Genomic DNA, 13,570 nt, shown 5'->3' on the forward strand with positions numbered 1-13,570 from the left:
TCCAATATTTATATAACATCATTATCTTCATTTGGTGTTTAGGAGTCGTTTACCTTTTTCCTCGGATCATAGACTCTCTCAATAAACACAAATTCTTATGTATAACTTACATAATATCTAGCATTCAACAAATATTTTAAACCTCAAAAATTAAATCTTGTTCAATATAATTCACACTTATACCATATTAACCCACAAGGTGCCACAATTCATACAGCTTCACTACTAGGCTCATCAAGAGTTAAATAATTGACTTCATCCTAAGAATCACCATACTTTTCTTATAACCATAGTACTTTATATTATTCCTGATAGTCATACATTTGAAAAATAGCTAATGAACACCACAATATACTTGACTCCACCAAATAGTAAGTAGTTCTCATAAATATAAATCACTTCTCATAAATGACTTGAAATAATGACAGTAGTTCTTATGAAAAATACTCATCACCCATTCTTAGAGCAAATCACATCAAATCATTCATCATTAAGATCATATATGTAAATACACCAATGAATATATGTATATATGTATTCTATCCAGCAAAATGCTTATCTCAATAGTCATAATAAGTTCCATTAACCAAAATCATGTAAACATCAATACTGTTCTTAACTAGATTCTAATGTCCTTAAATCCGAATCAGTTCGTTTTCTTATTATATAAGACTAGCATCTCATCCTCAACATACTCCTTCCATAGGCACATGTACACACATTCATGCATTTTATGCATGCATTTCACATTCACATCATTTCACCTTTATACTCTTAATCATGCATAACTTAATATAGCTTTGTGCTTACACAACCATACAAGTGTACACTTCATCTTACATCTGTATCTACATATATGTTATTTTCTTGTTTAAGCCATAAACCAATATACTTCATAGCTCATGAATTTATACAAGTAACTTCAGTGTCATGTATAAAACAATCCTTCATTTATCAAAACTTTAGAAAACCACACTTGAAAATTTTTTTTTTACTTTTTTTTTCAAAGTGTTCAGAGAAGAAGAATTTTCATAGCAAAGTCATTTGTTCATAAGCAGCATAAACTATGCTTCTTCTGGAGTCAACATGAACAAACATTTTTACAAGTCCGTCACGCTATCACAATCATGGATAAAAATCAGTTTCAAAATACATCTCATAATACTTATAACATTAAGAACTCATATCAACTCACAAAAGTACACAAATCCTTAATACCTCAATAATATTTCATCTCCAATAACCACTACATCGAATTCCCTATTCATTATTCTCTAAACATATTCTCCACGAATAATGATCAAAAAGGATATGACCTGTAATCATCAATAGGAATCTCAATATATACTCCGCTTACCACGACATCATTCTCCAATGGCTGGTTGTTTCCAATCAAACCAATATGGCATGTCTTTAACTTAAATTACTCATACTCTCACTGCAAAATATATAACTTCCTACATATATACACATACAGTCCGAGAACCGCCTAAACCTAGGCTCTGATACCAAAAATTGTAACATCCCTTCCCGGTCCACCCGTTAACCCGAATGAACCGAGCCGAGACGCTACAATCTGGTTGAACTTATATCCTGTCATGCTGATATCATCCTGTATGCGAAATATGAATATAAAACACTCCCAATTAAAATTTCAGACTTCCAATATCTCCAACTAATCATCATAACACAACAACACTTTATATAGATAGTCATAACTGTATAAATCCTCAATAGCATTTAATATCCAGCAAAATATTTGCATTCATGATCTCTATCAAGTCTTCATGACCTAATCATACCAACTATAGTAAAATACTTCATATTCAATCATTTCCTCCAAATACTTACACCATAATAATTACATGCTTCAATTATATTTCCAATCACATAAGCTCTAACAAATGTAATAATCATACATGCCATAAATCTTAATACATGCCATAATTCTTAATTATACAACTCTCAATCTACTATGACTAAAATAGTCACTTCTGTTTTGATGGTACTCTTTTAGTCTTCAAGTAGCAACCACGATCTTCAACCTGCGCGTGATAAAAATCGACGCTCTGAGTATAAAACTCACTGGTGCTCATAATTCACATACTTAACAAAGTGTGGTGGCAACTAACTTAAAATACAAATTTCATAAAGCATTGATCATCATAGGATCAGTAAATTTCAACATAAATGTCTCTTTATAGCAACGAATAAACTTCTAATTCATAAACATCAATAATTTAGTTCTAATTATCTCATAACTCCTTTACATGAACCTGTAATCACACATTATGATACTAGCATGATCTTACCTGCCGTTCATTGTGTTGTATGGATGAGATCAATAAACATGTAAGAATACATAACAGTATATGTTCATTGTCTTACTTGCTATTCATTATGTTGTATGACTTATGCACTTTTAGACACATCATATAAGTTATGATTAATAACATCTCATGACTGTATGGCTCCTTAAAGATTCAATAACTAAACTTGTAAGCATATATAGCATTATACTTTCATGATCTTACCTGATGTTCTTTATGCTGTATGAATTCTGCAACTTTGATTAAACTCAGTGAATATCACAATGAATAAAGAAACATATAAGCACATACATATGTAGAAATAAACATGTACTCACATATGGAATGTAAGCACACATATCATGATACTTTCATTTTACCTTGATGATCTTTCTTGCTGTTTAGTATACTGTATGATTCATGCAATGTTATGTCAAGATATCTGTATGGCTCCATAAGGTTATAGTGAAACCGAAGTGATAAGAAAAACTGTATGAAACTGGATGAAACTGTATGCTTGGCTGCTATGGCCTATTTAATCATATCCACTCAACGGCCTGTAGCCGGACTACCAAACTGTATGGGGCGCAGATCTGCTATTCTATGTCGCGACATAGCCTTATCTACATGGTTTCTACCTAACCTCAATGGAGCATATTAATGGAATGACAATAGATAAAACAAAAGCATAGTAACTGTGTCGTAATTTGCATGCTTGCATTTTGTGTTTATACATGTGTTCATGTTGTCTTTTTGCTTTAAAGTGGTTGAAGACATACAAGTTGAGAAAAGGAATACAATTGCATAGAATTCATAACTTCATACACCATTTCACATCATTTCACAATTGCATAGAATACAATTACAAGTTGTGTTTACCTCATTTCACATCATTTGCATGCTTGCATGTTGTTTTGATGCATGTTCTAATGTTGTCTTTTTGTTTTAAAATGATTGGAGGCATATAAGTTGAGCAAAGGAATACAATTGCATTGAAAATGAAGTCAAAAGAGCATAAAAACATAAGTCGCGAGCGCACAAATGAAATTCGCGAGCGCGCAAAGCACCAAAAGAGAGTCAGTGAGTTTACAGGCCAAGTCGCGAGCGCGCAAATGAAATTCGCGAGCGCGCGACGTGTTTTCCAGCCCTGCGCAGTCTGTACTCTTTTGGCCATATCTCTCAATATATAACTCCGATTTGGGTGATTCAAAAACCCATGTAAAGCTAACACATAGAGGAACAAATAACTCTTCTATGATACTTCCTAATGCCATCATTAAATGGGGTAAAAATCAAGGTGAAGTTACTGGTAACTTTTCCAGCAAAACTTGTTTCAGCATGAACTCAATATCTACTTCATTTATTCATTTCATCTCATGCTTTTTCACCATTTTCAGTCATCTTACTTGATAAGTGTTATTTTTATATTATTTTTTATTGTGATTTTGATTAAAATTTCTATTGCTTTTAATTTATTTAATTAGTTTTTATGTAATATTGATATGTTTTTATTTAAAAGCTTCCTTGAAATACAACTCACTTGATTTTGAGGAAAATGTAGGGTTTGGCAAGAAAAAGGACAAAAATAAGGTACAAATTCATTAAGCACGCCCGGGCTACAGTAGCACGCCCGTGCTACAGTAACACGCCCGTGCTGTCATTACATATGACTTCCAGAGGAGTGCACGCCCCAGACCGTGCTAATCAGCACGCCCGTGCAACAGCTACAGTACCCGTGCTACAGTGACCGTGCAAGTCAGCACGCCCGTGCTGTTGTTGCATAAGACTTCCAGAAGCGTGCACGCCCCAGCCCGTGCTACAGTGCACGCCCGTGCCAAGCAAGGAATCCTAAACTTAGTCAAAAGTTGCCAACCAACTTCCACCAATTTATGGAGCTAATCTTGGACAACTTTCCTCACATGCAAACCAAGGTCCAATCTATGCACATGGGTTAGTCATGATTGAAGAAAATGGAGACCTAAAAGAGAGCTTTACAACCTAACAAAAGAAGACTTTGATCATTAAACCATGTGGAATCCTATCTCAAAGAAGTCTTGAAAAAGAAGAGTAGAGTTCATCCCACACGTTATCCCCATTCCATCACATTTCACATTACACTCCACTCTCCATCTTTCTCTCATTCTCTTAGTCTTGTACATAGTTTTATTTTCTTTTAAAGTTAAGTATTCAAGAGTTGTGCAAAGATTCAAGGAAGCCATCCAAGCAATTTATCTCTAGTTCTTATTTCTAACTCTTAATCTTGTTTATTTCTTTCATTATTGATTATGGAATATTTATCAAGTATTGTTGAGTTTTATTTAAGTACTATGTGTAACTAGACTCTTATACTAGGGGGTTTGATGTAGCTTAATCTCTTTTTCAATTTATGTAATTAGATTTATTTTTCTTTATTCAAGTTATGATTTATTAATGAACTTAATGCTTCTAGGCAGAATTTTCCCCTAGATTGATTTATTTCAATTATCACTATCGGAAGAAGGATCTTTGATATGAAAAGGTTAATAAAACACATGAGAATAATAACTTGATGCGGAAGCTATATGGTTTGACTCATGGGGGGTTTTCATAAGTTAATGACCTTAGGTTATGAATTCACAAAACAAACCATAAAACTTAATGATTTAATTCATGTTTGATTGCGCTATTGGAAGATAGGTAATTAGACTGGGTTAAAATAGCTAACAATACATCGGGAGAGCTTGTTAGTGATTTTTGGGTTGTTTCCCCTACTTGAATAATTAAATTGATCAATGAACTAATGAAATAAATTGGATAGAGTTAAGTGAAATCAAAACCCCTAGTAGTTTTACTTCCTTGATTTCTTTAATCAATAATTGCTTGCTTAACTTCTTATTTTTACTTGTTGAATTTAATTTCTATAAACAATTTCCTCATTTATCGTTTAAATAATAACAAGATAACATAATTTTGGTACCTGGTATACAATCCCTGTGGATACGATACTCTACTCACTCTATATTACTTGTAGCGATTTCGTACACTTGCGAAAATAAGCTGTCATTACTCAACATGAAACAACATATTTTTTCATTATCAACACACCACACAAATTCTCATGCAAGGAAATTAATTAAACGAAAAGAGATAGCACACCTTCACTTAACAAGCTTGGAATCTTTTTCTTAGCTTCCTTTTTACCTTTGAGCTCACCTCTCCTATACATGAGAATTCTTATGAATCATCTAAAAATATCACCAAATGATTCAAGTATGAAATTCAAGAAGGTTTACTTACTTGGATAGAATAGAAGTTGAATTAATGTTTGAATCCCATTAACATCTTCACTACCATTAAAAGTGATGGAGAAAGGAAAGTGGAAGAGGAAAGTAGGGGAAGAAGATGAAGTTAAGGATGAAGAAATGACAAGGAATGGAACTCACGGGTACATCTCCAAAATATCATGGATTTTTATGTGAAAATTACCAAATGGTACCTCAAGTGTCAAAATGGTACAACTTAATACCTCAACTTTATATTTTAGTGCAAGCAAGTCCTAATCCTTATACTTTGATCTTTTTGTTTCCTTCAAGTAAGTCCACTTCTTCTCCTTATTTCAGTCTAGCCCACTCTAGACTCTAATGGCTCGAACCGGGTTTTGGAGCAGCCCGACTCGACTCTAAGCAACGACTCGATTCAATAGAAAAATGGGACGTTACAGTCTAGGTGTCCCGTCTCCTCCGTGGGGCAACATCCTCTGAGTCTTCCCTAGCTGTTAAACTCTGCCCAATCTCGCCTGTCCGAGGAACCAGCACAATCTCCTCACCAGTCCCAACCTCATCATCAGCGTCAGCTTAAACCCAGCCTTCGAGTGCACTCAGCAGTGCGGTCCTCCTTGGTCTCTCAATTGGCCAGACAGTGGCAATGAACCAGGTTCGATACTCAGGAGAAGTCTGAATACTGGCAGGATTAGGTAAGGGCCTGACCATATGATGATCCCTAACCCAAGCCCTAAGGACGGCTCGGGTAACGCCCGGGGTAATAGCTGAATCAGCTGAAATATCATCCATAATTGAAACAGTTTGATCTATCCCCATTTACCTCAAAACGCGCGAAGCGCAGTACCAAGTACAGTGTGTGAGGCCTAAAAGGTAAACCCGAGAATGGCGAAAGCTGACCTGGATGAAGCGGGTGATGTTGTACCAGGAGATGAACCACAGTATCTCATTTGGACCTAACTCAATTAGCCATGAAGTCCATGAATCAGTAGATGGGTGGGTGATCAAAATCCTCCGCATACGATACTGAGTGGGATTATAGGGCAAGAGAGTAGGAGTAGCAACCACTTGAAGGTGGTCCTTCAACCAGACCTGAGTAATGGATCCTTTCTATTACAAGGGAATAAAGTAAAAAAGAGAGGAAAAGATAAGAAAGATAACGAAGGGAAATACCTGGAGAATGATGGGAGAAACTGTCCAGTCATCAAACCCTAAAGCAGCCCTGTCAAGGCTCCTAATAGTCTCGGCCAACGCAATGCCGCCAATGCAGCCCATATCCTCCATTTGCCGAACCATGGGGCAAATACGCAAATCCCCAAAGCTTGGGTCCTGGTTGAACAAGAAGCCAACCAATAAACAGAAAACCAAGGCCCGCATCCTCAGCCTCATCCGGTCTGGGTCGTTTGGGCAAGCCTCTGAGAATTCGTCAATCAGGGGTAGCAAGATTGCTTTCTGGTCTTCAGCAATCATAGCCCTAGCCTGTGGTCGACTAAATTGAAATAGGTTTTCAAAAGACCTAACATACCCAATTTTCACCTCATGCTTGACCAAAGGGGCATTGGGGTCACACCCTATGATAGCACAAAACTCCTCGAAAAGAGGGCACATCTCCTCCATCATGGCCCCAAACCGGAAAACGTGGGCTTCCGGGTCCCAAAGTCTAATACAGGCCCGTAAAAATCCCAATCAATTATTACACCCCTAAGAGTAATAACGGGAGAAAGACCGTACCTCCCCAAATTAATCTTTTCAACTTTGGAGAGACTCCTAGTCCAGCTGTGCATGCTATGGTTGTAGAAGGGATTCATGTCCTTTTATTTATTTTTATTTATTGTTATTTTAAAAAATAATAATAATATTAACAAATAATAAATAAAAAAATAATAAGGAAGAAAAAGAGAGAAGAGAGAAGAAACTGACCAGATTTTTGTTGGCTCGAAAAAAAAGGAGTGAATGAAAAAAAAACAGAAAAAACAGCTTTAAATAGAGAAAAAGCGAGCCCGCAGGCGACCCAGCCGCCGGAGTCCGGCGGCCCGAGCCGGCGGTCACCGCAAAAAAAAAAAAAAAAAATCTCAATTCGGCCTAAGGCCCAAAAATTCACAATTTGGCCTAAGGCCCACAAAATCATCAATTTGGCCTAAGGCCTGAAAATTCACAACTTGGCCTAAGGCCCATAAAACGCATAAAAGTGAAAGGGAACTCACTTGGCGAAGATGCCGGTCATGGAGGCGTGAGTATCTGCGTCTGCCATAAGATCGACCTCATCGAGAGAAATCCCTAGAGACCCGAGGAAATCCTCGTCGCTGCTGTAGCTTGGAAGAGCCATAGAGGAAGGTGGTCTTGTAGCTGTGAAACTTGAGAGGATTTGAGAGAGCTCTCTAAGGTGGAGAGTGAGTAATGAATGAAATGGTGAAGTTCAAGCTATTTATAAGCAAATAGCCAAAAAGCGGGTCTTCTGGACGCGTTAGATTTTCGCCTCCAAAATTTGTGTTTCAGACAACCACCGACTCCCATAAATCATTTTTATGGTTGCCGGTGCGGGGCAACTGTGAACACCCAAAATTTTGAGGCTCGAAGAGCCAGTTTTCTCGGACTGCAACCAGTCCGGTCGAACCGAAGGCCATTTTGGAAGTTTACCAAAAGTATGCCAATATGGTACCTGAAACGTCCGGAAAATTATGAGGATTGCAGAACTGGTCCCGGAATATTTTTTGGAGGTCCGGAACTCCCGGAAAAGCCTCCGGAATAAAAAATTAGCAAAGCCACCAGACACGGCGGTTCTGGCCGCCGGAGGCGTCCCCAGATTCAAGCGGCCCAGCCGCCGGTCCCCGGCGGCCCGGCCGCAGGCCACCGACGGTCCAGGCCGCCGAGCCCCGGCGACCAGGCCGCCGAAATAGTCCGTTTTTGCCTATAAATACAGCCCCGGTGTGACCTTTCAACTCACTCAGTCTGTGTTGACGGACGCTCCTTCTCCTTTACGCTCCTTGCGATTCTTTACTGCTTTTCTGCATTTTTATTTAGCTTTATTATTTTCTCGCTTTGTTATTTGGTCATTTAAAATTAAATTAATTAATATTCCCTTAACGAGGAGCTTAACCTGGAGTTAAGAAGTGGCCGTCGATTAAATCAGGTACATGAACTAAACTCTGCCTATTTAATTTTAGCATTTCATACATTCTTCTATTCTACTCCTAATAATTCTATAACTGCATAAATGCATTCATGACATCTTTAGGCAAATAAACTGCCTCAAATAAATAAGTTTAGGCTAAATGCCCGGTTAATAAATAATCGTGGTATTAAAGCCTAAATCCGACAATATTGGCTTAAAATACCTAGTTAATTAATAGCTATGGTATAATCGCCTTTATTTCGAATAAATCTGGCTTAAGTTCAATTAATCAATAATTGTGGCTAAAAAGCTTTAATTAAACACGTTTTCTTGGCAATAAATGGCCTACATTATAAATCAATTAATCACTTTTGGCAAACAAATTGCCTATAAGTGAGATTGATCCTTTTTTAGCGACAAATCGCTTGAATCACAATTTTTGGCTAAAAGCCTTCAGTTAATCACTTTTGGCAAATAAATGGTCTTAAATCAACCAATTTTGGCGACAATCGCCCAATCATCAATTTTTTGGCAATAAATTGCCTAAATCAATGTTTTGGCTTTAAAGCCTTCAAATAAATCAAATTTTGGCGACAATCGCCTAAATCACATCAGTTTTTTGGCAACAATTGCCTAAAGCAAATTTTTTTGGCTACAAGCCATTAAAATCAACATTTTTGGCATCAAACGCCTAAAACAATCAATCTTTGGCAAAATGCCTAAACAAAATGCACAAAGCATACACACACTCATGCATAAAGCATCCCCATTCAAAGCCCTCTAAAAGAGGCCTATCGAACTACGTCGACTTTGATCTTCCATTCAAATGGAAGTACGTAGGCACGTTTGGGATTTAACCCCGAGCGGCAAGTCAAAATCACATAAACATTTTTTCATTGGTCCAATTACATCATTTTACCCTGCAAAGCATTCATTGTTTTGGTTAGTTCATCAGCATGACATAGTCTCGGGATCCACCTCGGGTTCGTAGACCATGCCTTAATCATTGGGTTAATTAATCTAGAATTAGGTTAATTAAAATTGGAGTCACTTAGGGTTTTTTCCTAGTTTACCCTAAAATAATTAAACAAGGTGGCGACTCACACATCACGTGCATTTCTTCCTGCATCACATGCATTCGTATGCCGATATGTTTTGGGGGAGGGGTTCATAGCTGTTCAAGCCAAACGGGTTGAGGGCACCCACATACATTTTCAGGTGCGTTTTGGGACAAGTGGTTCCATCAAACTTGTCCATGTTAGGCATCTTGAACTTTGTCGGCAATCTTGCTTCAAGGAACAAGGACAAGGAGTCCATGTCCACCACTTCCTTATGTGGTTTAAGGGCAGTGATTGACCTTTCCAAGAGTTCCAGTTTTTCTTTCATTTTCTGAGCTTCCAGCTCAGCAGCAGTTCTGGAGGGCATGTCATCCAGGTTAAGGGCAGGGTTTGAGGACGTCGGTCCAGCAGCAGGTCCCTGATTGGAGGTAGCAGGATCACTTCCCCTAGCGGAAGCCCTATTTCCATTACCACTACCTAGTTCAGCTATTAGGGCAGTTCTCTGGGCAGCTAATGCCTCATTCATTCTAGCCTCCATTTTGGCTTCCAATTGTTCCATAAGATTTTGGATGTCAGCAAGTGATGCCATTGGTGCAGTTGAAGTTGGTGAAGTTGGTGAAGCTGGTGAGGTTGGTGATAGCACTGTAGGTGTGACTGGAACTTGGATAGGCACTCGAACAGTGGGTACCTTTTAGGATAAAGGTAGCTGGATTAGGGTACAGTGGGTAGTATTGTGTATCAGGGCAGCTGAATGTGAGGTAGATCGACTCCCTTGTCCAATTGTGCATGACAAAAAAGAATATTTTGTGTTCTTTTTAATGCTTTTAATGTTTATGAGATGATATGTCATGAATGCGCACAATATCACGTCATAATTTGTTTTAATGATATGATTCACATCATTGGGTGCATACAGCCCTAAAGGATAGGTTCTATAGGCTATGACACAAATAGAGAATTGGCTTATTAAGGGACCCTTGAACCTTGAGTAAGGATATACCTAACCACATGTGAAACAAAGAGTTTCGCGTGGGTCCAACAGTACGCATACTCATGGGCCACCTCCAAAAGGATTAGGGATGGTTTGCGGTAACAGGGAGGACGCTTTGGCTATCCGTCAACATAATCAAGGAGACCTGCCGATCAGCGCTACTTGCTATCCAGACTCAGAAGTTTGAACAGAAGAGAAGAAATTCATTTGAAATTCATTTTTTATGCAATGGAGAAAAAGATTCTCAATCGTGCAAATAAATCAACAAATTTAAATGTTTTCATTAAATTTTACAATTAAGTCCAAATTTCCTTATCAAGTATTCTTAAAGAAAGAACACTTGATTTGTGTTAGGGTACCTGTACAAAACAAAGCACACCAAAAATAATACCCTGAAGAAGGGCAGGTTAGTTGATGCAGCAATTGTAGTCCACTTTATGTAAAATGATTACATACTTCCCTAGCGGAGTCACCAAGCTGTGAACCCTCCCCCGAAGGCAAAATTGATGCTAGAACGAGGTATGCTCACATGTGCGTTTTATGAAGTCGCCACCTAGTTTATTTTTATAAGGGAAAACTAAGAAAGAACCCTAAATGACTCCAATTTTAATTAACCTAAGTCTAGATTAATTATCCCAAAGTTTAAGGCACAATCTACGAACCCGAGGTGGATCCCGAGACTATGTCATGCTGATTAGCTAACCTAAGTGTAAATGCTTTGAAAGATAATTTGATGCAATTGGACCAAAAAAAATGTTTTGATGATTTCGACTTGCCGCTCGGGGTTAAATCCCGAACGTGCCTACGTACTCTCGTTTGAATGAGAGATCAAAGCCGGCGTAGTTCAATAAAGCCTATTCAAAGGCATCTTGAAGGGGTATGCTTCATGCATGAGTGTGTGTATGCTTCGTGCATTTTTTAGGCATCTTTTGCCAAAGTTTGATTGATTTGTTGTTTTAGGCATTTGTTGCCAAAAGGTGCTTGATTGGGCAATTTATTGCCAAAAATTGATGTTTGGGCTATTTATCGCCAAAATGATTGATTAAGGCATTTGTGCCAAAAGTTGGGCAATTTGTTGCCAAAAATTGGTTAGGCGATTTGTCGCCGAAATGATTAAGGCATTTGTGCCAAAAAGGGTTTTTGTTGGGCGATTTGTCGCGAAAAAGGTGGTTATTTGAATTATAGGCAATTTGTTGCCAAAAGCGATTGATTAAACCGTAGGCAATTTGTTGCCAAAACGTGATTGATTAAACTATAGGCAATTTGTTGCCAAAAACGTGATTGATTAGGCTTTTAGCCACAATTATTGATTAATTGGACTTTTAGCCGAACTGTTCGAAATAAAGGCAATTACACCGTAGTTATTAATTAACTAGGCACTTTAGCCAATATGTTCGAAGTTTAGCATTAATACCACGATTATTGATTAATCGGGCATTTTAGCCTAAACTTACTTACTTAAGGCAGTTTGCTGCCAAAATGATTATGGTGTGAATGCAATTTTAGAATTTAGAGTAGAAGAGAATATGCACAAAATGCTGAAATTAAATAGGCAGGGTTTCATTATTACCTGAGTTAATCGGCGGCCGCTTCTTAGCTTCAGCTTGAAAATTCCAGATTAAGCTCCTCATTTGGGGAATTTTAATTAAAATTAATTTAATTAAGTGACCAAATATCACAACAGCAGGGTAATAAAAGCCTACACTAAATGCAGAAAAGCAGTAAAAGAACTGCAAGGAGTGTAGGAGAGAAGAGAGCATCCGTCAACACAGACTGAGTGTCTAAAACTGTCGATTCGGGGCTGTATTTTTAGGAAAAAACCAGGCTGGAGGGCAGGCGCCACCGCCGTGGAAGGCGGGCTCCGCCGTCGTGGACGGCGAGCGCCGCCACCAACCACAAGGAGCGTAGGAGAGAAGAAAGCGTCCGTCAACACAGACTGAGTGTCTAAAACTGTCGATTCGGGGCTGTATTTATAGGAAAAAACCAGGCTGGAGGGCGGGCGCCGCCGCCGTGGAAGGCGGGCTCCGCCACCGTGGACGGCGGGCGCCGCCGCCGTGGACGGTCCGCTTGCTAATTTTTCGTTCCAAAGGCTTTTTCGGGAGTTTCGTACCTCCAAAAAATATTCCGAGACCAGTTCTGCGATCCTCGTAATTTTCCGGACGTTTCAAGTACCATATTGGCATACTTTCGGTGAACTTTTCGAATGGCCTCCGGTCCGGCCGGACTGTTTGCAGTCTGGGAAAACAGGCTTTTTGAGCCTCAAAATTTGAGTATTCACAAGAAGATTAATTTAGACTGGTATGGCATGACTTCTTTGGTAACTCTGAGAGGCTTACCGGTTGACTGGGCTTTCTTAGATGCATGTCTGCACCTATGGGATCCACAAGCTCATGTGTTTCAATTTGGCATACATTATGAGGAAATGTGCTCGACATATGAGGATTTTACGGCTTTATTAGGCAGTCATTGTAAAAGGGCTCTGGTGGCTGCATCAACCGAGACCGGGTACTTCAGGAGTTTTTTGAGGATGCTAGGTCTGTCTGTAATGGGGGCTAGAGAGTTGGTAGTATACAACCAGGTTGATCTAGCCGGGCTCAGTGAGTGATCTCTGGTTCCGCTCGGCTTTATGGATTTGGAGCATTAGAGGTTCAAGACTTGAGCTATAGTCTTTTGCCTAGTGAGCACCTGCATACTGGCTGGTTCAGTAGGTTGGGGTGACTTGAGGGTGGCCGACCTGGTCCTTCAAATAGAGCAGGGAGCTAGGATAGCTAATATGGCTTTGGCAGAGACCATCTTGAGCCTTAATCGAGCTTACAGAGTCAATGGGGTCTGGTCAGCTAGCT

The sequence above is a fragment of the Jatropha curcas genome, chromosome 8 (assembly GCF_041381405.1).
Source record: "Jatropha curcas cultivar XTBG-Jc1 chromosome 8, XTBG_Jcur_1.0, whole genome shotgun sequence".
NCBI classification, from domain to species: domain Eukaryota; kingdom Viridiplantae; phylum Streptophyta; class Magnoliopsida; order Malpighiales; family Euphorbiaceae; genus Jatropha; species Jatropha curcas.